The sequence below is a fragment of the Anser cygnoides genome, chromosome 19 (assembly GCF_040182565.1).
Source record: "Anser cygnoides isolate HZ-2024a breed goose chromosome 19, Taihu_goose_T2T_genome, whole genome shotgun sequence".
NCBI classification, from domain to species: domain Eukaryota; kingdom Metazoa; phylum Chordata; class Aves; order Anseriformes; family Anatidae; genus Anser; species Anser cygnoides.
The window spans coordinates 4,542,833-4,567,646 of record NC_089891.1 but is presented as its reverse complement, the minus strand read 5'-3'; the positions used below and the strand labels follow the sequence as shown (position 1 = coordinate 4,567,646).

The 24,814-nt window shown below is 53.5% G+C and overlaps 1 protein-coding gene and 1 long non-coding RNA gene across 8 annotated transcripts in view; one reads left to right on the top strand and one right to left on the bottom strand.

The window, feature by feature from the left end:
* Positions 1–24,814, bottom strand: part of TNRC6C (trinucleotide repeat containing adaptor 6C) — a 295,946-nt gene that overhangs the window by 94,286 nt on the left and 176,846 nt on the right. For 2 of the 7 annotated variants that reach the window (XM_066980046.1, XM_066980047.1), the window contains exon 1: positions 5,293–6,734. The exons of the other annotated variants lie outside the window; for them this stretch is intronic. The gene's annotated coding sequence lies outside the window, so the exon portion shown is untranslated. Of the gene's footprint in view, positions 1–5,292; positions 6,735–24,814 lie in introns of those variants that run through there. 7 annotated transcript variants of the gene reach the window in all.
* LOC136786638 (uncharacterized) lies at positions 11,444–23,587 on the top strand. Its single transcript, XR_010825840.1, has 3 exons — positions 11,444–12,614; positions 18,564–21,703; positions 22,855–23,587. It is a non-coding gene; the product is annotated as an uncharacterized lncRNA (long non-coding RNA).

Genomic DNA, 24,814 nt, shown 5'->3' with positions numbered 1-24,814 from the left:
ACCTCCCGCACCCCGCGGCTGATTTTCTTGGCGTGCCGCTGAAGGTTGAAGTGCTTCCTGTCGCTGGCTGGGTCCGTGTTAAAGCACTGCACCCTACTCCTTTGTTTACCAATAGCCAGCTACTGTTTAAAAACATCCCTATTGTCAGCGGCCGTGGAATTAGCACCAGCCACAAACGGGAATGTTTGGGAATGCCGAAGAAGGAAGAGGCCTGGGACGGGGCACAGCCGGGCACGACGTGCTGTCAGGCTGAGCCTGAAATAGAGCAGGCAGCAGCCAGTCTGAGCTCATTATCGATGGGCGCACACGCTGACCACCCAGAACGGCATCCAGGCCACCGCGAGCACTATATATAGCCCCCAGACAAAACAAAAAGCTCTCCTACTTCGCCTTCCCTCTTGCAAAAGCAGCACCGGCGAGAGAAGTGTGAGCTTCTTCATCAGCAGCATGCAGGAGGGGAAAGGCAACGCAGGGAGAGCAGCGGCCAGGAGCAGCAGACGTGCCATGCCAGGGGAGTTTTCTGGACCAAGAGCACAACAAAAGGCACTGCTCCTATGCCCCCAGAAAGCCATTATGGGAAGGCACACACAGACCCCACTAACAAGAAGCTAAGGAAAAATAAGTATGGGTCTGCCCACCAGGAAGGTGCCCACGGGCAGGCACCGAACACTTCACAGCCCAGGGTGTTTTTTTCCTTGGGGTGGGGGCTCTCCTTCCTTAAACGAGCCTATGGCTGGTAGCTGCACGATAACTACTTTGAGATCTATAAACATATTTTTCTCTGGGGCTTAATTACCACAAAGGGATGCCAATCGACTTGACAAGTCAATTTTTCTCCCAAATGAAAAAAAAAAAATGTTCTCTAGCAATTCAGTGCTTATTGCTAAATGGGAAACAGAATCACACACACAAACAGCCACGGGATAAGTATCAGCTATTTTTAAGACAAAGCAATAAGCAATTGTTAACATTTCTCATACTCAAGCTTCCGAAACATAAAATTTCCTGATTGAAATCTAAGTAAATGCGAATCTAATTTTCGGTTTTTTCAAGTGGATGTATATTTCAAAACACAGGAAAGCAAGCTGCAGATAGCTGTTTATTACAAATGACTTCCACCTCCACAGCCCTCAAAGGCAAACTATAAAGCTGTGCGCAGAGCTCGGCAATCTGGGCAGCCAGCCATAAAACATCCCTGCCGCAGCACAGATAACTGTTCTCGCTCTCGAGCCATCCTTGGCTGCAAACCCACAGGGAAGAGCTCCAGAGCGCAGACCTCACTACCGCCAAGGCTTCTCGTGTTTTATGAGCTCCAACTGCAGCTACAGTCAGGGCTTCAGCGCTGAAAAATTACAGCGCGGACTCATATCCAGGGCTGAGAGCAAAACTAACTCAGACTGTGATGCTCGGTGCGCTGAGAGCTCAGACCTGCTAGTTATTTCAGAGCTTCAGGGAGACCCAGTGCCCCTCTGTGAAGCAGTTTTGATTCGGATGGAGGGATGTCAACGTCTCAGTAAAAGACAAAAGAATCAGCAGCGTACTTTAAAGTGCTGCTGCTGCATTTTCCACAAACGATGTTTCTTTGATATCGTCTTAAAAAGCTCTGCTACCACTCTGGGCAAGAGCTGGCAGTTTGTTATGATCAGATTTAGACGCTTTTACCTTGTGCAGATTTTAAAATATATTAGTGCCAGAGCAGGAAACTGCACGAGGGAAGTTTCGGAAAATACAGTTAGAACTGGGTGCTGGGATCCAAGGAAGTTGACCGTGATTAAGCAGCGATAAAATGAGCATATCTCCATCCAGTAATTAAGATGTAAAACTAAGCTATGCCTTCGGTAGACAATTTTCATAAACAGCTCAGATTCCTAAGGCAAGATCAAACACTACTTTGATTCCTCTGCTTTCACACATTAAGAAGAACCATCTTTCATTCCACCACCAGCATTTACCAGCGAAGAGACTGTGCAAAGCACATAGATCATTAAGTAATGCAATTTACTGTCACTTCTGGATCATCTCCCCATTCAATAAAGTATACTTCTCCTCTAAATACTATTTGCCCTGGCTGATATCTTCATAATACAGCTGAAAACCTCAAGCCATTATCACTAGAAGGCATCAGCTGATCCTAAATTGGCTAGACTGCAGCGTCACAGGCATTTAAGAGGTTTCCTTATCATTCATCTTTAATAGTAAGGGATCGACAGGCTCCTACCTGCAGCTTCTAGGCCAAAGGGAAACCTTCTAATGGCATTACCGTTATCTTGTAATCTGAATTTTAAACAATTAAAACAATAGCACTTTTGTGTTGCACATCTCTACTGTAACCAAAGATGATAAATTTTTAATCGCCTCTCGTGTTCGAAGTCTTACATAAAGCACTGATTTATTTTTTTTACATAAGCAATGTGCATTCTGCATTTAGGCTGCTACACCTTCAAACAGAAGCAGCACAGCAAGGACACAAGTAACAAACACGGAGCATTTTGTTTACTTAGGGAAGGATTGGCCATTTTATTTTTAAACCCGCAGCTCTCGTAGCCAGCACTATCTAGCAATTCTTTCCAAATGAAAGCCTCTTTTTACTAAAGCAAAGGATGGCTCCACCCCTGACCTCCTCCTTCAGCTTGTTTTGGAAAGGGGCCAGATGACAGCATTTGGAAAAGCGCATGTTTATCTCGGCAAGGCCAGCTGCTTAGAGGAAATAAATGTAAGTTAACATATTATCCGGTCCCACATACACCGCTCTTGGTTAAGTCGTAGCAGCTAAAACTGAAAGTAAACTCCTCTCTTCGGCTTTTAATAAGGAGCCTGCCACTAAAGAGAAAAGGTCTCTACGTTGCATCTGAATTGACTGCAAAATTGAGGTCATTCTGAGTTAACAGCAGGCAGTAAATCCCTGCCATGATGAATATAATTTCCCGGCCTTTCTGAATGAAGTGAATGAAAAACAAAAATAGGAGGTTTTACTTCCAGGCGTACTTTCCAAGTCACAGGCGTACTTTCCATACGGTTAACGTTCAGCAACAGCTTACTTTATGACACAAAAAGATTACGGCCTCTGCCTGACAAAACCTCTAACCCTCCCCTGTGCTATTGTTACTGCAGTTTGCCAAGGTGCAGAACTTGAAAGCTTTCAGAACTTCAACAAAGGATTTTCAGGTTGAAAGTACTCATAAGCCCAGTTATTCTATTCCTCACGTTAAGGAAATTTCACCCTATTGTTTTTCAAAGTCTTAAAATGCACCTTCAAGTAAAAAAAGGATAGAATTATCTTTCTTCCTTTAAACACAAGCAAAAGATCACGAAAGTCACCAAAAGCATAGATTGTTACTTAAATAGGAAAAACTACTAGAAAAAAAAAAAAAAAAGCCAGACAGGTGGATTTTGCATTCATCCCAGCAAGCTCCAGCAGGCTCTGGAGTAGCAGACACGGTAAAAACCTCATCCCACTCACGGGGGATCAGAGGCAGGTTGTGAAAGACGCGAAGACATCCGTCCCTGCAAAGACATCCCTGCTGGGCTGCGAGGGCAAACCCCGAAGTCACCAAACGCTTCTGACCGCTGCAACGAGGCTCGAGGGCAGCATCCCAGAGAAAATCCCACAGCCCTGCGCCAGCACAGAAGTGGCACAGAGCAGGGCTTCCCCCCACAGCACTGGGGAACCAACGCTCAGCATCACACAGACCAGCCTCCAAATCACCCCCAGGCTGCAACAGCCCTAGCAGCAGCCGCAAACCAGCCCTATAGGACAAACCAGCCCTATAGGACAAACCAGCCCCAAAAGGACAGCACACTGCTTACTTAGACCAGCTTTTAGTCCCAGACACACACTTACGGTTGTCAATGCACAAATCCGCGTGTACAGAGAACAGAAACATTAATAAAGCCTAATTATTTGGTACTGCCAGCTGGGAGAGCTCTACGAAGCCGACCTGCCCGCGCTTTTTCATTGTTAGGAAGAAAATGTGGGGTCAGAAGTGGGGCTGGCTCCAGGGACCCCCCTCGCCCCCCAGCACCCTGCAGCTGGGCGCCGCGATGGGGAACGCTTGGGGACAGGGGATGTGCCGCAGTGCTGCGGGGTCACTGCTGGTCCCTGCACGGCCAGCTCCGCTGGGCAAGCTCCCACTGACCCCATCCACTGCGGCTGCCTTCGTGGGCTCGGGGTGAGGATCAGAAGAACCCAGGTTAGCCCAGACCAGCGCAGGGCTCATCCCCCAAAAACACTGGTGGTGCATTAGCAGAGACCCCCAGAGGCTACAGCAGCTCTGCCAGCTGGTGGGTGCAAGCCTGGCATGCCCATTTTACCATTCTGCGAGCAATTCTGGGCCAAAACAGAGCAGAAACGCTGCCAAAGGTAGGGGTGCATCACCAGCACCCCCTGAGCCCAGGGACCCGCAGCTGCTTGGGGCTGCGCCTGCTGCATCCTCGGGGTGCACCTGGGGAAGCGGAGGGGCTCCAGGGAGCCCCAAGGAGCCCCTGGGGAAACTCCCGGCCCTGGCCCCAAAATGGGGGAAAGCACCCCAGAAGCGGGCTGACGTAATAACGGTTATTTCTCGCTTCCAGGTGGCTCCCCTGTGAACAGGAGCGACCTCCTCACTCCCGTTTTAGCAGAGCAGGAGGTGACCGCGGCGCCTACGGCTGATGGAAAGCACGGGGGAAAAAAAACATGAAACGTGCACGCCCAGTACATCCCAATAACCCCCAGCAGGACCGCCACCTCTCTGCACAAAGGGGACCCCGGGAAACCAAATGCACCCAACCCCCTTCCTCCCCTCCCTCCTCTTCCTCCCCTCCAGCCCCTTGGCTCAGGGTGGCACACGCCAGCACGCCTGGAGGAGAAATGACAGCAGCTCCCACTGTGCCAGTAGGCGGGGGGAAAGGAGGGAAAAAATAAAAAGAAGTGGATCTGGAGCTGGGGACTCGCAAGGTTGAGCCACCGCCGAGGACAAAGGTGGGGAGCGCAGCCCCAGGAGTTCTGGGGCTCGCCTCGAAGGGACGCGGCGTGCCCCCGGGCAGCCCCCCTGGGGGAGGTTTTGTGCACAGAAAAATGGCAGATGGAAAAACAGTGAATTAACTCTGGCACGGCAGAAAGTATTTTCAGAAGTTTTTAGGAAAAAAAAAAAAAGAAAAGTGGATGATATAAGGGGGGGGGGTCCAAACGTTTCGTGGTGTTGCTGCTTCGCTGACTTAGTAGGGGGTGTAAGAAAGGCACCCCCAGCGGGTGCTGCCTTGGCAGCCCCCTGCCGCCTCCAACTTACGCAGGCTGCTACTGCTACCCCTGCTTACCTTTTAGTCTTTTCTTTATGGGGCTCTTTGGCAGCTTTCGGTTCAGTCTTGCTGTAAGGAAACAAGTGAGTATTTTGTCTACCGTGTAGGGGTCTTTCTGACGTGTTCCTCTCTTATTTTAATGCTTTTTCTTTTTTTTTTTTTTTTGTTTTTGTAAGTGTACCCGTAATTTCACGAATCTGAATACGAAAAAAAATCTCACACGGCCAAAAAATTAAGTTTTTTTTGTTGTCGTTCGTTCGTTTATACCCCCCGTCCAAAAAAAATGAAATAAAAATAAAAGTCTGCCACACAGGAGAAGAAAACCCAACAGCTCAACAGGAAAACGCTATCCAAGGGGAATCGCCAGGAGCCTCGGTGTTATCCAGCCCGGAGAAGCGCAGCCAAGGCAGGTCCGATCCCAGAAGGAGCTTTTGATTTCCAGCGAGGCCAAGAACCGACGAGACGGAGAAAGCGACACCGAAATCCCCGGCTAAGCGGCCGCGGGAGCGCGCCTCGGGGTCGCGCCCGGCTCGGCGCGCTGCAGCACGGCCCCGGGGCGCCAGGCCGGGGAGCGGGGCGGGAGCCGCGGGGGGGGCTCAGTCCGCATGGGGGGGCATCGGGGGCGGGGGGGGGGGGGGGGGGGGGGGGGGGAGCAGAAAGTGCAAATTAAAAGAATAGGAGAATTCGGGGAAACAGTTTTGTGGCGTTCTGGGAGAAAAAAATGGATCCCCGCTCCGGAAAAAAAATTAAAAAAAAAAAAATTATAAAAGAGCCAGAGGGAGGCCGGGAGCCTCACATGGGGCTGCGGGGTCCCTCCGAGCCCCGGCGCAGCGCTCTGTCCGTCCGTCCGCCCGCCGGTCTGTCCGTCTGTCTCGGAGGAGGATCCCGGTGCCTCTCGCAGGAGGAGGGAGGATCCCGCAGCCTCTCCCGCAGGAAGCGGCGGGCGCGGGGAGGGGGATCCGGGGAGGAGGATCCAGCGGAGCCCCGGCAGCAGCAGCAGGAGGAGGAGGAGGAGGAGGAGGAGGAGGAGGAAGGGCCCGGCAGGGGGAGCAGCGGGGGGCCCGGCAGGGGCCGCGGGGCGAAGCCTCTACGCTGCCTCCTCCAGCAGAGCCTCGGCTCCGGGGGGAGGCCGAGGCGGCAGCAGCGGCAGCAGCAGCAGCAGGGCGTCTGTCTGTCGGTCGCTCGCTCTGTCCGCCGCTCGGCGTGGGGGTGCCGCCGTCCTCCCCTCTCGCAGGCAGGCGGGGCCGGGCTCAGCGCCGCCGGGCCGCTGCCCCGCTCCTCCGCGATGATGCCGCCGCAGCCGCCTCCAGGGACACGGACACGGGCAGGGACAGGGACACGGGCGCCGCCGCCGCCCCCGGGCGCAGCGTAGCCGCCGGTGCTGCCGCCGCGGCCATTTTGTCGCGCACTGCCCCGAGCCCCGCCAGGCAGCGCGAGACCGCGGGGAGGCCCCGCCGCGCGCCGCCCGCCCCGCCCCGCCCCTCGGGCACGAGGCGGCCCCGCCCCCCGCTCCTCCCGCTGCCCCCCCCCCCGCACCCACGTGACAGGGGAGCCCCCCCCCCCCCCCCCCCCCCCCCCCCCCCCCGCCACATGCAAATGAGCGCGGCGGCCGCAGCCAAACGGCGCCCGGGGCGCGCGCCTGGCCACGCCCACTCCGGGGTGGGAGGGGGAGGGAGCTGCACCCCCCTCCCTGCTCGGCCCCCCCCCCCCCCCGTGCTAAGGGCGGCGGGGCGGGAACAGCCGGGGCGGGGGGGGCCGTGCATGGGCAACCCCCGTGCAAAGGGTGTCCGTGCGTGCACACCCCCCCGTGCATGCACACGCACCCCCGTGCGAAGGGTGTCCGTGCATTCTTAACCCTTGCCCCCCCCCCCCCCCCGTGCAAAAGGGCGTGCATGCATTCAGCGCCCGCCCCCGTGCAAACAGCAGTCCGTGCATGCACCCTCCCCCCGTGCAAAGGGGAGTTGGTGCATTAACCCCCTCCTCCGTGCAAAGGGGTGTCCGTGCATGCACCCCCCCCCCCCCCGCGCAAACGCTGTCCGTGCATTTACCCCCCCCCCCAGTGCAAAGGGGCATTCCTACGTTCTTAGCACCCCCACCCCGTGCAAACAAGCGTCCATGTATGCACCCCCACCCCGTGCAAAGGGGTGTCCGTGCATTTACCCCCTCCCCGTGCAAATGCGCATTCATGCGTGCACCACCCCTCTCCTCGTGCAAACGGGCACCCGTGCATGCACCCCCCCGTGCAAACGGCGTCGATGCATTCCTAAACACCCCCCCCCCCCGTGCAAACAGGCGTCGGTGCACTCACGCACACCCCCATGCAATCAGGCACCAGTGCATTTCCCCACCCCCCCTTGCAAACTAGCACCATGCTGCAAAAAAAGCATGGGAGGAACTGCTCCTTGGGGGGGGGGAGGGGACGCACAGAGCAGCCAGGGGAGGCCAACGGAGGGGGGGGTGAAGCACGGCCCTGCTGCACCCCGGGGTGCTGTGGGTGCCCCCGCTGTGCCAACAGGGACAGCCCCAACACATGCACCCCCCCCGTGGCTGGCTCTGAGCAGCTGCACCTGCTTGTACGCGTGCAGACGCGGGTGCACGCGTGCACCAGTATGCCAAACGCACCCATGCATACGTGCCGTATGTGCCCATACGCGTGTACAGGGCTGGCCCAGCCCGTACGTATGGGTCTGTATGGCCCAGCCACCCTACAGCGCTCCCCGGGTGCACAGGGCTGCTTCGGTCAGCCCGGCCCCACGGCCCCGTCCCGTGCATCAGCCGGGGGCCGCGGCCCCGCTGAGCCCCCGGGGGGTTTGTACCCGGGGAAGGGCACACGGCATTTCAGAGGGATTGGTTTCCCCCACGCCAACGGGATCGAGAAGAGAGTCGGGGTCTACTGCCAAAATACCACAGGGAGGAAAGGAATGCAAAAATGAGTCATTTTTGCTGCGAATTGTTGTGTCTGGGTCCAGCACCAGATCCTCCCTGGTTCCCTCTCCTCTGCTGCTTCCTTTTCCCCATTCTGCAGCGAATGTTTTGGGAAGCACGAGGAAATCTGGAGCCAGATCCTTAATTTGCGCGGCCCGTTCCACGCCGGTATGACTGGGCTGGGGGTGACAGCAGGGCGCTTACTGCTGCAGGACGGGGCCGAGGGGAGCAGCGCAGCCCAGGGCGTCTCGGCTCGCGCCCATGCCGGGCACCGAAGCCCCCTCGCAGCTGTCCCTTGACCACTGGAGGGAGCCCATCTTGTGCCAGCGCCACCGAAACGCAACCGCGAGCACAAAACCCGCAGCGCATGAAGCGGCGCAGTGTTGGCATCGGAACAAAGTGTCCTGGGGAGGCCGCGCCACGACCTCCAGCCATGCACAGCGTTGTAGGAATCAGACCTAAAATCCCGTTCTGCTTCGTCAACGCAAAGAAAGGGGAAAAAAATGAAGAAGAACCAGGATTTTTTCCTTGTTTTGAATCCGGCACCGTTCACAGGAGCGATGGTGGCAGCCCGCAACGAAGCACGGACGCCCTCGTGCCCCTTGGCTTGCGCAGCCCCAGCAGCGGGAGGGCTCGGCGCAGCTCCCAGTGCCGGCGTTGTGCAATGCGGCTCAGCACCCACGGGCTCCTTCCCGCAGCGGCCACCCAGCGCAGCGTGGAGGTTGCCACACCGCTGCTTTCAACAGCGCTGCTGCTCGCTGAGGAGCCAGCGGCCCCGAGCGAGCGGCGCGGCCAAGCCACGCGCCCTCCCTGCTGCGCGCACGCCAAGCGCGGTGGAAACGCCTTGCCACGGTCACAGCGTGCCCCGAGGAGGCTGCCCCAGCCCCAGAGCCCTGAGAGTTATTGCGCAAGGGAACGTTCCTGGTCAAATTTGGCCCTAAACTGTGAATGTGAAAATATTTATAATTCGAAACACCCTTCCTACGCGCAGCTACTTCCAAGAATGGTCAGCTCCGCGGGGTGATGCCAAGTTGCTGGAGACCCTGAAATGTCAAAACAGAATAAACCTGAAAGTGATTTGTGTACTAATATGTGTTCTTGGCTCTGGCAAAATTACCATAAAAGCATGACGTAACCTCAGCCGCAGACACAGTGCGCCCATTGTTCCTGATACACCAGGTTCTAAAACGCTATCTGCAGCGGGTAAAAATTCCCTCTAGTAAAACAACCACTTCTTGTTACCTGAGCTCTTTACCATTAAATGCAGGGCTTCGTGCTATATCACCTCGATTCTTTTCCTGCTTTGCTCTCCCTGCAGCGTTTTGCCCCAGTTTTGCTCTCCAGGGCCGTGGTGCCCATTGGAGACCCGCACCCAGGCTGAGCTTTGCAGCAGCTGCTGGTGGCTGGCACCCCGCAGACACGTCCGGCCCCCCAAATAGGGGCTGCCCCACCAGCCCCACGGCTGCCAGACCCTCTGGGGCACGGGCTCCTCCTCGGGCTTTGCTCCCCGGGGCTGCACAGCGCTCCAAGTGCCCGCTGTCGCCTTCCCCCATCCCGCAGGTAACCTTTTGTTGGCACGCGTGAGTAGGAACAGATGTGGTCTGGTGTGAAGGGAAGCAAGGGGACGTGCGATGCAAGTGGCTCGCTGCTAGCAGAGGAGGAGGAATTCCTGCGCCTGCACCGCCGCTTGCAGACCTCCAATTTCCTCGGGTCTCGGGGAAAGGGCTGGGACTAAAATGCTCGTAGGGTGCTGGGCACGTTGAGCCGAAGGATGTGAGGGTGAGGAACCAAGTGCTCATGTGGGCACGGCACTTTCAGAGGTCTTTACGCATTCAGGGCTGTGCTGGGAGTGCTGACCCACGGCATGGAGAAGTATTCCTCCGCCGTCAGCCCTGCACTGCTCGCGTGGTTTCCTACGATCCAACCAAAGCCGGCCAACGGAGTCACCAAGCACTTCTTACCGAGCGCACACAAAACACAGTTCAAAGCCTAACGCCGGCACTCCCCACGCTGTAACGCAAACACAGCCTCCTGCACCACGCAGAGTCCGGGCTCTGGCGCCGAGCAGGACTTCCTAGAGCCCTCAGCACCCACAGTCACTGAGCTGGTGCTCAGAGGCTGGGCTTTACGTGGAGGGCAGGATCCGGGACACGGCACACACTTCACGGGTTTCCAAGGGAGCTTTGGATGTGCAAGACACAGTGAGTCCATTTCCCCCCGGAAGGATGCAGCTCATCCCTCCCAGCACACTGCATCGTCAGGGCGAATGCTTAAATGAGCTTACAGATCCTTCCGCTCGTGGAAAAAAAAATGATTTTAATAACTCAGACTTCTCTCCCCTCATTTTCACCCAGAAAGTATAGCGGGACCATGGTGGGACCATGCCCTGATGGGAGACAACCAGCCCCAGGGCAGCTGGGCCCAGCTGCAAGGGTCCTCTCCATGGCACGGCGCCCGTGGGGCTCTGCCAAGGGGACTCGGAAAGCTCCGCACCCCACACAAAGCTCTGCACCCCATAGAAACCTCTGCACCCCATAAAAAAGCTCCGCACCCCACAAAAAGCTCCGCACCCCACAGACAGCTCCGTGGCCCACCTCTGGCCCAGGCACTCGGCCCGAGCACACCCAGCGCAGCGAGCGGCGGGGCAGGAGCTGGAAGCCCACCTCTCGCCCCTGGGCCGGCCGCGCTGGTTCCCCCTTCCTGTACAATAACCGATTACTTCCAACACTTGCCCAGCAAATGTAACATCTGGATTCAATTCGCTCCCCAACCTGCGAGGCTCCAACCTGTATTTCCCGTGGGAGAGATGTAGCACGATGCTAAACAGCAGTCTGGTAAGGGGGAAAAACAAGGTATTTTTTATTCTTGCTTTCCAAGCAGAGCTATTGTATAAACAAGAACACGAATGTCCCGAGGCCAAAAAGCAAATAAGAAGCGCATGACTCTCTACCCTTCTTGCCACGGCACACAGCAGCTGTGATAACACGTTCTGCTTATTATCAATAGCTGTTTAACATTAAATGCATAATGTGCCCCGAACAGAGGAGGCAGAGCCCAGGACTTGACCCTATAGCTCGCTCTGGAGGAGAGGAAACAACATTTTAGTGGTTGTAACACGTGAACACAGCTCCCTGTGTTGGGTCTATGGGCTTGAAAACCGGGCAGAGACGTGCGTTTCCCATCGCGCTCCCGATGGTAGAAGTGTTTCCAAGAATAGGTTCCTCTTGCTCAGGTTTCTGCATTCGTGGCCATCATTTGTAGGCAAAGGGACGAAAAAAATAAGCCAGAGGAATGCGGTACTTTTTCCTAGAAGCCCAGAAGGTTTCTCAGAGTCTCCTGAAGGCTGCCAGGTTCTGTCTTCACCCCACACGGAGCCCCATGCAGGCACGGGAAGCACTGGAGCTATTTTCACGACGTGCTCGATAGCCCGCTGGCTTCGGTGTTGCAAGTCTCAGCCTGAGCGAAGCAGAGCAGGGCTGGAGGCAGCCCACGACGAGGTTAACTCGCTGCGTAGACCAGCCTGACCTTTTCTGACACGGATAGCTCCAACAGCTGCACCAGCACAAAGAACCCAAAGGACAAAAATACTCCTGAAATGAGCGGTGGGGAAGGGAATATCTCCCAGCACCCCGGCAGCTCTCAACGCAGCGGTCGCAGAAAGAAGAAACCCGAGCGCTCCCTTCCCTCTCGCTGCCTCCACAGCCCCCCTGGGCACCAAACAGCCTCGCTGGGACGAACACCAGCCTGCAGCAGGACTCCATAAATGACTCTGACCTCGGATGGCAGCGATGAAACAAGCCCACGCACCTGCCCTCAGGATCCTGCTCTTCTTTTAGGGGGCCTCTTACACCACGCACGCTGGAGGTGCAGGCATCGCCTCCAGTGCCACCCGTTCCTGGCAGATCTTCAGGGAAAAGGATGGCAAAATGGCAAACGCTTACTCCTGTAGCTCATTTTGGAGCAATTGCTGGCCCCCCTACATCAACGTCCAGAGCAAAAACGAGCTGTTACAGCCTAAGAACCCGGCTGAAACAAAACTAAGATCCCTGAGTGGTTTTCATGAGACCAAGTGATGGATCCAATGGAAAAAGTGTTTGTCCCAGTGTTCTGGCTAATCGTCATAATCTGATGTCTCCAAAACCCCCTGACGTTTTCAGCAGACTTGAACACCCACTTCTGCCATTCTTTGATTAAACCGCGGACAGCATTTGCTGCCCTCCATCCTGCTGGTGGCAGAGAACATTTGAAGGCAGCGATAGCAATACGATGTACATTCACTGCACACCCGGGGATCTTTGGGTGAAAATGCTCTCCTATTTTGATGACTGCGCTGCACAGACACCATGGTTTTGGGTAGGATTGTACCCGGGGCAGCTCCTGCGTTCCTGACAGAGCTGATGTGATTTATCCCTAAGGTGAGAAGCTGGGAGAGAAAGAATAGCTTGGGACAGACATGGGTCATGCTGCTTAACGAAGGTCTGCAGGGTGCTCTTAGGCAGCGGGACGGGGTCAAACCTGGGAAGTTCGTGGCGCTGGAAGGCGCAGCCCAAAGTCAGCACCTGGCTCCTCCTCGGAGCCTGTCACTGCTCCTTACCTGAGTCGCTCGGATCACAAAGAATTTATTGACACCCACCCACCATCCCTAAAGTTTTATGGCAATATAGATCCATTAGAAATCCATTTTACAGAGGTATTAAAATAATGAAGGTGAGAATTAAGAGAGCAGTACGCTCCTTTGAAAACCCACTGATGATAATATACTGCTTTAAGGAAAGTTATCGTGCAGTCCCCTTAAAGAAAGTTATCAATTAGTCACTGCATCCGACATCGGAGAATTGTTCCCTGAAGAGGATTTTAGGAGGAAAGCCATCGACTAAGTGATGAATTTATCACTCGGGGTGGCACGGCTCCACGGCCTAAGATGACACGGAGGGCTTGGAGAGCAGCCCAGGCGCCAGGGGGCTCCTGGTGGGTTTGGGAAGGCTCCTTGCCCCACGGAGGTGTGGATACAAAGTGAGGGCGGGCAGGCGAGGAAGGAGCCCATGGAAAATGGCTTTTCTTGGTGGAGAAAGGTCCCCTGGCAGTTCAGAGCACCCGGACACAATGGGAGCCCGGCCCCATCCCATCAGCTCATGGGAGGCAGCACGAAAGAAAGAGGGACATAATATTCCCGAAGATTGGGAATGTTTTTCAAACTTGGGGGAAACCACAATATTTCTGTGAAATTGGAGTAAACTTCCAAAATACTTTGTTTTGACCCAAATGTACGTTTCTCAGTGCAAAACCCCAGAGGCTGCCCTCCTCCAGCACCACGAGGCTGGAAGCGGCGGTGGTGCAGCTGGGGAGCTCGGCAAAGCCCTGACAAATTGCTGAGCTCTCCCCAGATAAACAATCACCAACAAAAATATTTGTGTTTACTGTGGGGATTTGTCTGTGCATAATTATGCATTAGTCATTAGGAGGACTACAGGAGAGTTTTACACATGTAAATACGTTCGGGTAATTAGACGGGGCGAGTTTGGGTCTGATTCTTCTCTGCAGCCTGATCCCGACACTGAGCGCTGCCGGATGGCGGTGTGCGCTGACGGAGATCGGCGAGGGTACAGCTCTCTCCCTCCCTGTAATGCAGCTCCGGTTATCCACACGTATTCCTTTTAAACATTTCTTGTAGCTTTCTGTTAGAGCCTCGAGGTTCTCCGTGCACAATGCGACGCAATGCAACCTTCACACTGTTCTTTCATGTACCTGCCTTCAAGGAGAGAGGCAGACACAGTCCTCAGATAATACCAGATAAGACGCTATTTTCTTCTGAAACATCCTAAGTGCAGCAGCTTTTAGTAATCTTCTAGCATCTTTTCCTATGTATGACAGTCTATTAATGTCATTTGCATGAGAAGTACACAATAAATCATTCATGCGCAGTTTAGTGCAGGTTAAGTGTAACAGCCTGGCGGTGATTTTCTACCAGGAAATCAGAGCGGCTCATCGCCGGGTGTAAATCCGCGCTGTTCCACCAAAGCTCCTGAGCCACACCAACTGGTAACGTGGCCCATGGGGAAGCTTTGGGCAAAAAAAAAAAAATACGCAGAGGAAGGCACGACTTGTGCCACGCTTTGAGGACTTTCCTCTGAGCGCTTCTCTCCTGAAAACCTCTCCAAAGAAAATGGAGCTCAAACTCCCCAGGAATCTGCAGCTGGCATTTAGGGGCTTACACAGCAGCGGATCGGGGGGTTGAGGCAGTCTGGTGTCCAAACACGTACTGATCTCTGTTTCTCTGATCTGTTATCTGCCAAATTCGGTCTGCTGGGCCCCCCTTGCTGAGCAGGGGAGGCAATGCTGGGCGGTGGGTGCAGTACGGCCACAGTGGCAGGGGGACTTTGTGCCACCCCGCAGGGAGGGGAGCGATGCCCGAGCCCTCTCTCCTCGCCCTGGCGAAGGGAAATTCCTCCGTGGTGACGTGGTTTTGTCACCAGCTCTGGGAATGGCTGCGTGGGCACCAGAGCTGTGGCTCCCGGGGGCAGCTGGGGCCGGCACTGGAGAAAATCCTCGTCCCTCACCAGCACCGGTAACTTGCTGCCCATCTGCACCAAGTGTTGCAAGAGGTGAACATGAATGCAGCACTGCTGCAAGATGAAGTTCGTTCTCCTCTCCCCTTTATTCCGTTTTTGTTTCCTCCCCCCCCCTTTTTTTTTTTCAGTCTGGTCCTTGTTCTCCCTGCAGCGGCCATGGGACAGAGGCCCATTGTTCGGGCTGCTCAGGAAACAACGCTGCAGGACTGATCTTATTAGAGCTCGGGCCGTGCTCGGGCAGCGGGGGGGCTGCTGTGTGCATCCCCGGGGGCTCGGTGCAGGGCATTTTCACCGCTCCAGGCGTTTGGGATGCTCACCATCGGCTGCCCAGGTTCTGCTTTTCGGAAGCACAGCTCGCCTGCAGCCTCAGCGCATTGCTGGTGCTCAGCACATCCCAAGCAAGTGCCAGGTAGCTCAGGCTGCACAGCAAAAGCTGACCTGAGAACGTGGACTGCTGCACCCAGGACCTCAGCTTTACTGCAGGAGTGGCCGTGCTGTGACAGCATGGAAGCAGCAAAAACAACCCGCTTGGTTTTAACCTGATGTGCCAAAGAAGTCAGGCTCATGCAGTCATACTGCTCGTTTCTTCCTGCTGACCCCCACTCGTTTTGGGAAACAGCATGTACAACGCTTGACAGAGAAGTCCAGAAGTTGCAAAGTTCCTACAGACGTTGCATGTAGGAGGAAAAAAGACCAGATGAGCGACCCCACTGCTCGTTTGACTGACAGGCAGCACCAGGCTGCTCTGCATCGTGCTGGCCCTGCCCTTGTCACCACTGCTGTTTGCCTGGGGATGGCAGAGGAGCTGTGGGTGCTGGAGCTCTTCCAGCAGGAAAGAGATAGGGGCTTATCTCAGATTTGGAGAAAATACTTAATTTACCCCACTGGTTACGGAACAATTTACTCTGAAACTACCTGAAAGCTCAAAAAAACAAGCCATATTGTTCTTTTAACAAGCCATTGTCACCCATCGGGATGCCCTTTGGCATTTCAGCTGCTGTCACTTTGCTGTTAAACAGGGCTTGATTTCCATCCGGCATACTGATTCCTGGCACACGTGCTCTTTTTGGATCTTCCATCCATCCCAAATGCCCATCCGTGCCGGCAGGGAAGGACTGTCTGCTGTAGGCTCACCTTTAATGCAACTGCTGGAATCTGCTCGGGTTGCTCAACGCTGGCTGATCTCAGCAGAGATGAATCTTCAAAATGTTGATGTACTGTGAGGCAGTTGCACATTCCCAGGCTATTTATTTGTTACTTATGAAGAAAGTCAATTTGAATGCACTGGCTAAATAAGAACTAATTGTTTTCAAAATTCAGGTTAACGAATGCTGTAAGAAGCTGTCTTAGGGGAAATAAAAGAAAAAAAAATCAACCCGGGCACTAATGATTAGAGCAAAACCCCAATGTTAGGAGGACGTAGTCTCTGTGGAAGCAGGTTACTCATCTTTTCCAGAAGATACATACATGCATTACAAAATGTTTATTTTGTACTCTCTGAAGTGGTTAATCTACATGCGGAGCAATGAAAAGGTGGCTTATTAGGCTAATTGCTAATAAAAAAAAAAAAGGAAACAGAACTACTGTGAGAAAATATTTAAAAACAGACACAGAAGGCTGTGAAAACAAACACCATCTCGTTTTTCCATGAAGTTTTCCCACCAGAAATCACGCAGTTCAAAGAGACGTCCGGTTAATATGGTACCTCCAGGCTCCCGGCGCTGGAGCTGTTCATTAGCCGCTTCGTAATTCTGTGATGCAGAACTGGATTAATGGAAAGGTGACGGGGAAGCCACCGAGGTACCTGCTAATGATCCTGCCTCGTCCTTAGAGGAGTCCTCTCTAGCCTTGCCCATGTGCGGCAAAACACACACCATCAGGATACAATGCCACATTATCACAAGAAAACACTTTGGAGAGGGGAAGAAGATGTCATCTCGGAGCGGTACTGGGAACTGGCGAAGCCCAAGATGGAAAAATAATTGCATGCATGTTTTTTAATACAACAGGATTCCCCCAAGCTCATTAAAGCAGATGGAAGTTTTAAAACCTGTATTACTTTAAAAATTAATTTACAGCTGTGGGGCTTGGTGGCCCAGAGAACATTAAAATGATAAATCCAGAAAGGTGATGTGAGCAGAAAGGAGGATTACTTTGGTCACAACATGGCCTCTCAACGTGAGAGAGGGGAGATGTCACAGTTTTGTTCCATACCCTCCGCGGCTTCCTCCGTGCTGTTGTTTCTGGGCTTAACCCAGATTTTAAACCACTGTAACAAATTATTAAAATTTCCTCCCGAACGACTTGTGATCCCCAAACTGTTCTGGTGCCTCTCTGCTTCATCTGAGACCGGGTTATGGGACAAGGCTCGTGATGGTGATGGGACCAAATGTCCTCTGGGCAGCAGCAAAGCTGGACTTAGTGCAGGTTCATGCGTGGTGGGTGGATGCTGACCAGAGCAAGCCAAGCCCCTGGGGATGCACCATCTCCTCCCATCCTACATCTGCAGGATGTCGAGCACCAAGGAACTGGGGCTCTTGAGGTACCGCAGAACAAAGGCTGAAGGCATGTTGCATTCAGCACGCACCAGCTACCCCTGTTTGCTTGGGAGAAAGGAGTCCTTTGTTTGGAAACAGCAGATACTCCCACGAAAACACGCCAGTGCTGTTTGCTTGTGCAAAAGCCCACGTTATGCACAAAGGTGATTGTGCACGAAGCTGTAGCCCCTCACGCCGGTGGCACCCCAACGTGCGCACACAAATACAGGCTGGCGAGGTGCTGGGGAGCCGGGCATGGGATGTGGTGCAAACCCCACCGCGCTTCGGCTGCTGAAGCAGGAGCCAGCTCCTGCTGAAATAGATGTGCTCCTGCAAAAATAGATGTACAGCACTGCTGGGGGCTGGGGGCTGGCCCAGGCAAGGTGCTGCGGTGGTGCCTGGGGTGCCTGCATCCCCTGCTGCGGGTGGTAGCGGGACACCGAGCTCCAAGAGGGGAGGGGAGAAAGGAAAGACGGGAGAGGGGAAAGGGACATCCCCCACCTCACAAAGCCCCTCCTGCCCGCAGCCTCTGCCAGTGCATTTATAGTAGCATGCCTCTGGTTTCCTCCTCGTACCCAACAAATTGACTTTACCAGTAAATTAACTTTATTCTTTTGCTGGCCAGCCTGTCAAACGAGAGCAAGGCAGATTTTTCCGCTGGCCCATTAGCGGAGCCCCAGCGCCTCGCAGTGACTCACAGGGCTCCAGGCTGCCTATTGAAGGGGTCGGGGCCGAACAAAGCCCCCATTCACTGCCCGGCTCTGCTGGCTTTCCTTTGAGCCCATGCTGCTTTATTTTTATTCTTTCCCAAACATTGTTGGCTAATTTCATTGACAAAATTCATAACTCGGGGTTGGAGAGCTCGCTCCTATTCAGCTACGAGCGCTGGGGGTTTTGTTTTTCTTTTCCATGGTCTCCATCCCACCTTGTTCCCCACTTCCCCCGAACCCAGTGTCCAGGCAGCGCGGTGCGGGGGGATGGAGACCTGCACACAACATTTGGGTGGTTTTCAGCTTTCGGATGGGGAAGGAAAAGCAACCCGACAAAATCTGAACCCGAACCTCAAGGGTGATGCTGGGGGCAGGACTGCAATCGTGCACCACAACCGAGTGACCCCTCGAAGCACGCAGCAAAAGGCTAAAAACAAAAGCCTATTTAGCTTTTACATCTGCAACGCTCTGCATCCCTTTCAGTTAATTACAGCTATTTAAAAACATCTGCATTTCATAAAAAACTTTCTTTCTTTCTTTCCCCTAAGGCTGCCCCTCCTGAGACATCTCTCTGCAGGCTGCTGGGTTACACAGTAATTACAGTCCCCAAGTACCTGACATCACCACCAACTGCAGGGCATGATGGTTTCAACAGCAAGAGAAACAGTATTACTCAGGATGGGTCTGAGCCAACGTCTCAGCTCCAAACACCGTCATTTTTTTTGGCAAACTTCAGAGCCGGAGCCGAGCCGGGGCCTCTGTGCAAACATTACGGGCGCGGAACCGAGGAGCCGTTTTGGCACCCCTGAAGAACCTGCAACAAGCGTCTATAATTTATACACATAGACAATAGATGCACATAGCTCTGATTCTGACTGCCAAAGCACTGCACCCAGCAAGGCCCTCGGTGGTGTTTCATGCAGCAATCCCCTTTCCTCCTCCTCCCCAGGGCCCAGGCCGGGTCCCTGCCCTGTCAGCTCTCACCTGAGGGAGTGAGGCCCCGTGAGCCACCCTGCTGCGGCCTAGCCCAGGTCTCCCTTCTTGTTCACTTATCAGCTTTTTTCCATGCCGAGAGGCTGCAGTGAGAAGGCAAATGTGGCTTTTGGTCCATGGAGCAAGAGGTTTACTCCTTAAGTGCGTTTGCCAAAGCTGTGTCCCTGCAGGGGGTAGGCTGGGAGCAGGCCAGGGGCCGCGGCCACCTCACACACGAGCCAGGCTCGCCCCGGGCGCAGACATCCCCGGCACCTTCACATCTGAACGACAAGCAGGGGAAGAAAACCGCACAATTTCCTCTGCAGCCAGCCGTACCCAACAACTTCACAGCAAGAGCAAGCCTTTTAAAAACAAAACAAAACAGAATCCTCCCCTGAGCAAACATTTTATCCTGTCCTGGCTTAACTGGGGAATAAACGTAACAACTCACTTTCAGGACGAAGTGCAAAGGACAGGATGAAAGCGAGTCAAGCCAAGCACTGCACCCTGCCACGATCAGTTTGCAGGCTCGAAGCCAGCGTGGCGGAGGCAGGATCCGTCCACTTCACGTTTGGCCACTGGGTCCTGGGTGCCTGCCGCTGTGGGGAAAGCTCCGTGATGAGCTCTGATGCTCATCAGACACGATGAGCAACCTTGGCTGCTCCCATGGAGCCAAGGGCGGCAGAGTACCTGTCATGTTCCCCAGGGAGGTCCTCGCACGGGCCAGCCCTCGCTCTGTAGCACACCCTAAACCCCTCAAACCTCCCAAAGGCAAGCTGCAATTCCCAAAGTGTGAGGGCCTCCTTCAGAACTGATGAGAGGTGTGTGCTTGCTTATCTCCAAAGAGCAGTTTACACCCAAAAAAACTACTTTTGAGCCGTGCTTCTGTTTCCTTGCTTTCTCTTCCACAAACCACCCTCTCACCCCTGCCCTGAACAGCGCTCTCCTCCCGCGGTGCTGGGTCACTTCTTGCTTTCAGGGCCTACATCACATCGAGGGCAACTAACGATCAATTCAGTGCTTCTCCTCGATGACTTTTTCCTGCATGGACGGCTGGGGTCCTGCAGGGAGGAGATGCAGAGCCTCATGGATGGGACAAACAGTCCCCAGCATCTCCGTGCTGCTCTGTGGTCCATCCCCTTAGGGATGCTGGCCCCTTCCACCAGCAGCGCTGCAGATTACACTTAAATTAAGTCTCTCTGCTAAGTTTTTTTTCCCTGTCCATGGCCTCTCCCATCCTTAATCCTTTAATCCTGGTTTGGTTTCAGGACCCCAAGGCAGCCACGGTGGCACGGGGACAGGAACGCACGTCTGAAGGGCAGATCTATCCTTCAGCTGGAGGGAGAAGGATTTGGCTTTCTACATGCAGAGAAGATAATAAATAAATAAATAAATAAAAAAGCTTATTATATACCGGAATACCTTCTTCCCTCACCAAAGGTCAAACTTAGATCCAATTTCAGTCAGGAGGGAGACGTCTGTCAGACAAGCACTAATCACTATTTAGTATTCATATTCACCTATTAGAAGCTCCATGCTGTAAACATGTCTATGAATTAACAAGGCATCTGGCCTCTCTTATACAATATGAGCAGCTTGGATCATGAAGTGTCTGCAGAAAATAAAAAGTGCCTTCCATCTGTCTCTCCCAAATATCACTGCTATCACCAAAGCAAACAGACCCGCTCTTCCAAGGCACGGCGCGGCCGCCTCCCCCAGCACGTGTTACTCAAACACAAACAAGCGTTTCTCCAGCGCGGCTGACAGATCTGAAGCTGCTCTGAGGAACACAGCTCAAATTAAGAACAGGGAAAAAAAAAAGAGCTGAAAAATAACTGGGAAAAAAGGCTTCCTAATAACGAAGCCTCTTCTCAGCAGCCTGATGGATCACCCACGGTGCTGGCACCCTTGGGAGCTCGGCACTGCCTGGGTGAAGATGTGTGGGGCAGGACCAGCACCAGGACCTGTGCTGGAAATAGTGCCACTCCTGGGAATGGGATCAGCCACCTCTCATCACCCTTCACCAGGCTAGATGGGGGCTTGGACAGGAAACAACCCCTTGGCTCCTTTCTTGAAGGTGATTTGGGGTGCTCTGGATGGGACCTTCTAGCGACGAGCGTTTGTACCTTTGGGGTACGCAGCAGGGAAGGTTGCTGCGGGCTCACGGTGTGTAATGGCCCTTGGGAAGGCCAGAGACTCACCTCGGCCCTACACCACAAAAAGGCAAAACCCACCAAGCCTTGAGCCGTCGCAAACAAATGGCTCAAAGGCCATGGGCTGACTACCGGGGGACAACCCATTGTGACCTGTAACTCGGTGATGCCGTTGTGACCCAGTGCGACCCGCAACTTCAGTGAGGCCACCGCAGCGGTCTGTAGGCCTCCTCCCCAGTCCCTGGGCTGTTTCCTTCCCTCCCTGCAGCTCAGCCCCTGCTCCATGAAGGCCACAGCTGGGCTCTCCTGCTGCTGCTTGTGGGACAGCGGGAGCAGCGCCGCAGCCGGAGCCCCTCAGCAGCTACCCCGCGTGCGGAGCTAGCTCAGATCGATGAGAAATCCTTGCAGCCCGGCAGCAGGCCTAAGCGCGTTTGTAATCGCGTCTACAAATATTTGCGCTTTGCAAAGCAAAAAAGCCCCGACCAAACAAACCCCATGCAGCTACAGCTGCTGTGCTGGGACCTCAACGTGCAGGTGCTGGAAATACCCACCTGTGCCATTTGGTATGCGAATATGTCAGAGAAATAAATCAACCTCTCTCTCGTGACGAAATGGTGGGAGAGTGGCTGGGAGGCAGCCCAGAGCAGCTGGCACCGAGCCGGAGAAGGTTGGAAGGGGGGAGAAAGAAGAATAAGGGAGGGAAAGTTTGGGTTTAGCTTCCTGTAAGATGATCCAGAGCTGCCCTGTCTGGGGGCCCTGGTGACTGAAGAAAGGTCTCACGATCACCATTCAGAAGGTCACCAGGGCCCTTCGGTCTGTCCTTCCACTGGGGAAAAGCTTTTGGAAAACAGGTGCTTTTCTTGCCTTGAGGATTTACCTTCCTCTGCTACAGCATGTTAACCCCTCACGCTGCTGCGAAAGTCCCCAGGGCTGTCACCACGTGCCTCGCGGCAGGGACACGGGAGCCTCCCAGCCACCAGAGCCACCTCCCCTGGGCCAGGGCCACCACCGGTGTGGTGCTCAGGACCCGTCCTCTGGGCCAAGGACCTCATTTCCTTCAAACACTGCTTATTTTCTCACAAAAGCTGAGGGCAGCCAGCAGCTGGGCAAGCATCTCCTCACCCTGCAGTCAAGCACCCCTGCGGTGACCCCGTCCCACCTCCCGGCTGGCTTTTTGTCCGACCACGCTGCTGCCTGCCCCCAGTCCCCAGCAAAATCAATGGGGAATCTGTCCTCGTCCCCAGGGGGGCACGATGGGGCTCTGCAAGCCCCGGGAAACCCTTCAAGCATGAAAGCTAATTTAAAAGGAGCTCGTGTCTCTTGTGTTCAGAGACACGGAGCAAGGAAAAAGCATGACAGATTTGGGTATATTTTTACTGAGTTATTGTCCACCGGGGACTGAGCTAAGACCACAAACATTATTTCACTTTCCAGCAAGGCTGCGGTGATGAATATGGGTTTTGCAGGAGAAAAGCTGGGTGGTTCTCGTTTCTAATCTCCAATCTTTCCTCCTCTTGTGGAGGTTAGGCACGAATACCACAGCACGCGGACACCGAACAAAGACTGCCGTCCCTTAGCGTGGCGTTCGGGCTGGCAGGTGAATGCAGCAGAGCTTAAGGCACACATATCAAAATGCAACACCATTTCGCACTCGGCTCTGTTAAAAATATTCTGTTTAATTGATTTTCTAAAAAAATCTATTATGCTGCTCTAGGCTCAGCTATTGATCTGCAGCGCTGTAGAAGTAATGAAGAAGCCTTCAAATCAATAAGGCCAAAGTATATCTCAAACTGTATCTGCTCCACCAGCACAACAGGGACGTGGCCAGGCAAATTCCCCAGACGGGGCTGGGAGTGCGAACAAACCTGTTCTGGTGACGGCGAAGATTTATTTCTATTGGCATAAACATAACTAATGAAACCCCGACAACTCTTCCCTTCCGTGAGAGCTGATAATATATCGCAGTGCTCACAATGAAATGAGCAAGAACACATTTGCAAAGGAAAAAAAAAAAAAAAAAAAGACTCCCTCAACCGTGAGCTGTATTTTCTTCTTGGTGCCCTTGGTTCTCCTCCACCCCCTTCCCCCCGCCAGGATAATATTTCTTCTCGCAGCTCTCGTGCGGGTTTTAGCACGGCTGTTAGAAGTCTCCAAGGCTGGAGTTTTAGTTTTTCTTTTATCCCTCGCTGTCAGTACGGAGCGGGTTGGCAGCTAAAATCACAGCCTGATAGCATTGTTTGGGGCTAACAACCTTATCTTATCTTGTTCGTATTCTTCATATTACCTTAGATAAGCCGCCCGGGGCCGCACACAAGCACGGCTCGAGGAAGTGACCCCGTTCAAGTTCAGACGGCTATTTGCTGCAGCGAGAGCAGCTGGGCCAACGCCACCGCTCTCCGAACTTGTCCGCCACTTTTTGGCTGTGGCTTTTACCTGATCCTTCCCGCCTCGAAGCACGGAGGGACCCGAGTCAGCCAGCACTGCCGCTTTTCCTCCGCACAGCCTGACCCTTCAGAGGGGCTGCGCTCCTGCGGGCTCTGGACCTGTGCAAGCTCCCCTGGATGCAGAAGAGCACTGACACATGATCCGCGCCTCAGTGCCTAACGCAAAGCCAAAGCAGCGTGGTCTCAAGCTGAGGCTGCCAGGGGTGAGCCCGAGGCACCCTCGGGTCGCCGTGGCCGTGCCCTGGGCACAGCCTGCACCGCACGGATCAGGCACCGCAGCCACCGCCTGGGGACTGCGGAATTCACCGAGCGCTTCGGGTGCTTGAAGCCAGCAAATTAATCTCTTTTTTTTTTCTTTTTTTTTTTTTTTTTTTTGGAAAAAAATGAACCTCCGAAGTTTAAAAATATGGTAATGCAATTAGCGGCTTTGGCAGGCTAATGAAGCCACTTTAAACCCTTGCAAAAATACCATTAAAAGAGAATGCTTAAGAGCCTCTTCAAACTTTCCAAAATGAGAAGTGCGTTCATATTCAGAAGACGCCAATCTAGTCTCCTTTCTCCAAGGTTCAAGATTAATTAGGGACTTGTTTAGTGCATGAATGAGGAAACAAATGAACTCTTGGATCGCAGAGCACTGGAACCAATTTTTTAATCATTTTTTTTCTTTACAATTACATTCCTATCAAGAAAGTCTTCATTAGACTTTCTGTCACAGGGCCACATCATGTCAGGTAACTATTACAAGTGCTTGGCTTTCACCCAAAGATTGAACAATATGAATTTTCTCAGAAATAAATACATGAGATATACATTTAACGCAGCATTTTCTTATTAAAATGCTACTGCGTTTTCATAATAAATACATGTAACCCTTTCTCTAAGACTCCCTTAAAACAAATGAATTAGAAAAGACCAACAATATCTTCCCCTTTCCGAATCCAGCCTGGATATTTAAAGATTACCTTAGAGAAATATATTAATGCCTGATATAAGAAGTGCCATACAATGGAACGAGATTACTAAGGTAAGCAATAATAGATAGGAAGAGAGTGAACATGATTGAGACTAATTGTCAAAAGAATGGGGTTTGCGTGTTTAGTGAAGGAGAAAGGAGCAAGGAGAAAGGAGACTGCTCTGGATTTTCAATGAGTTACGACCTGCCCTGAAGGTTTGAGGGATGGGTTCAGCTGATGCCATCCATAGTGAGGCTCAGATTTGGATCAAAACTGT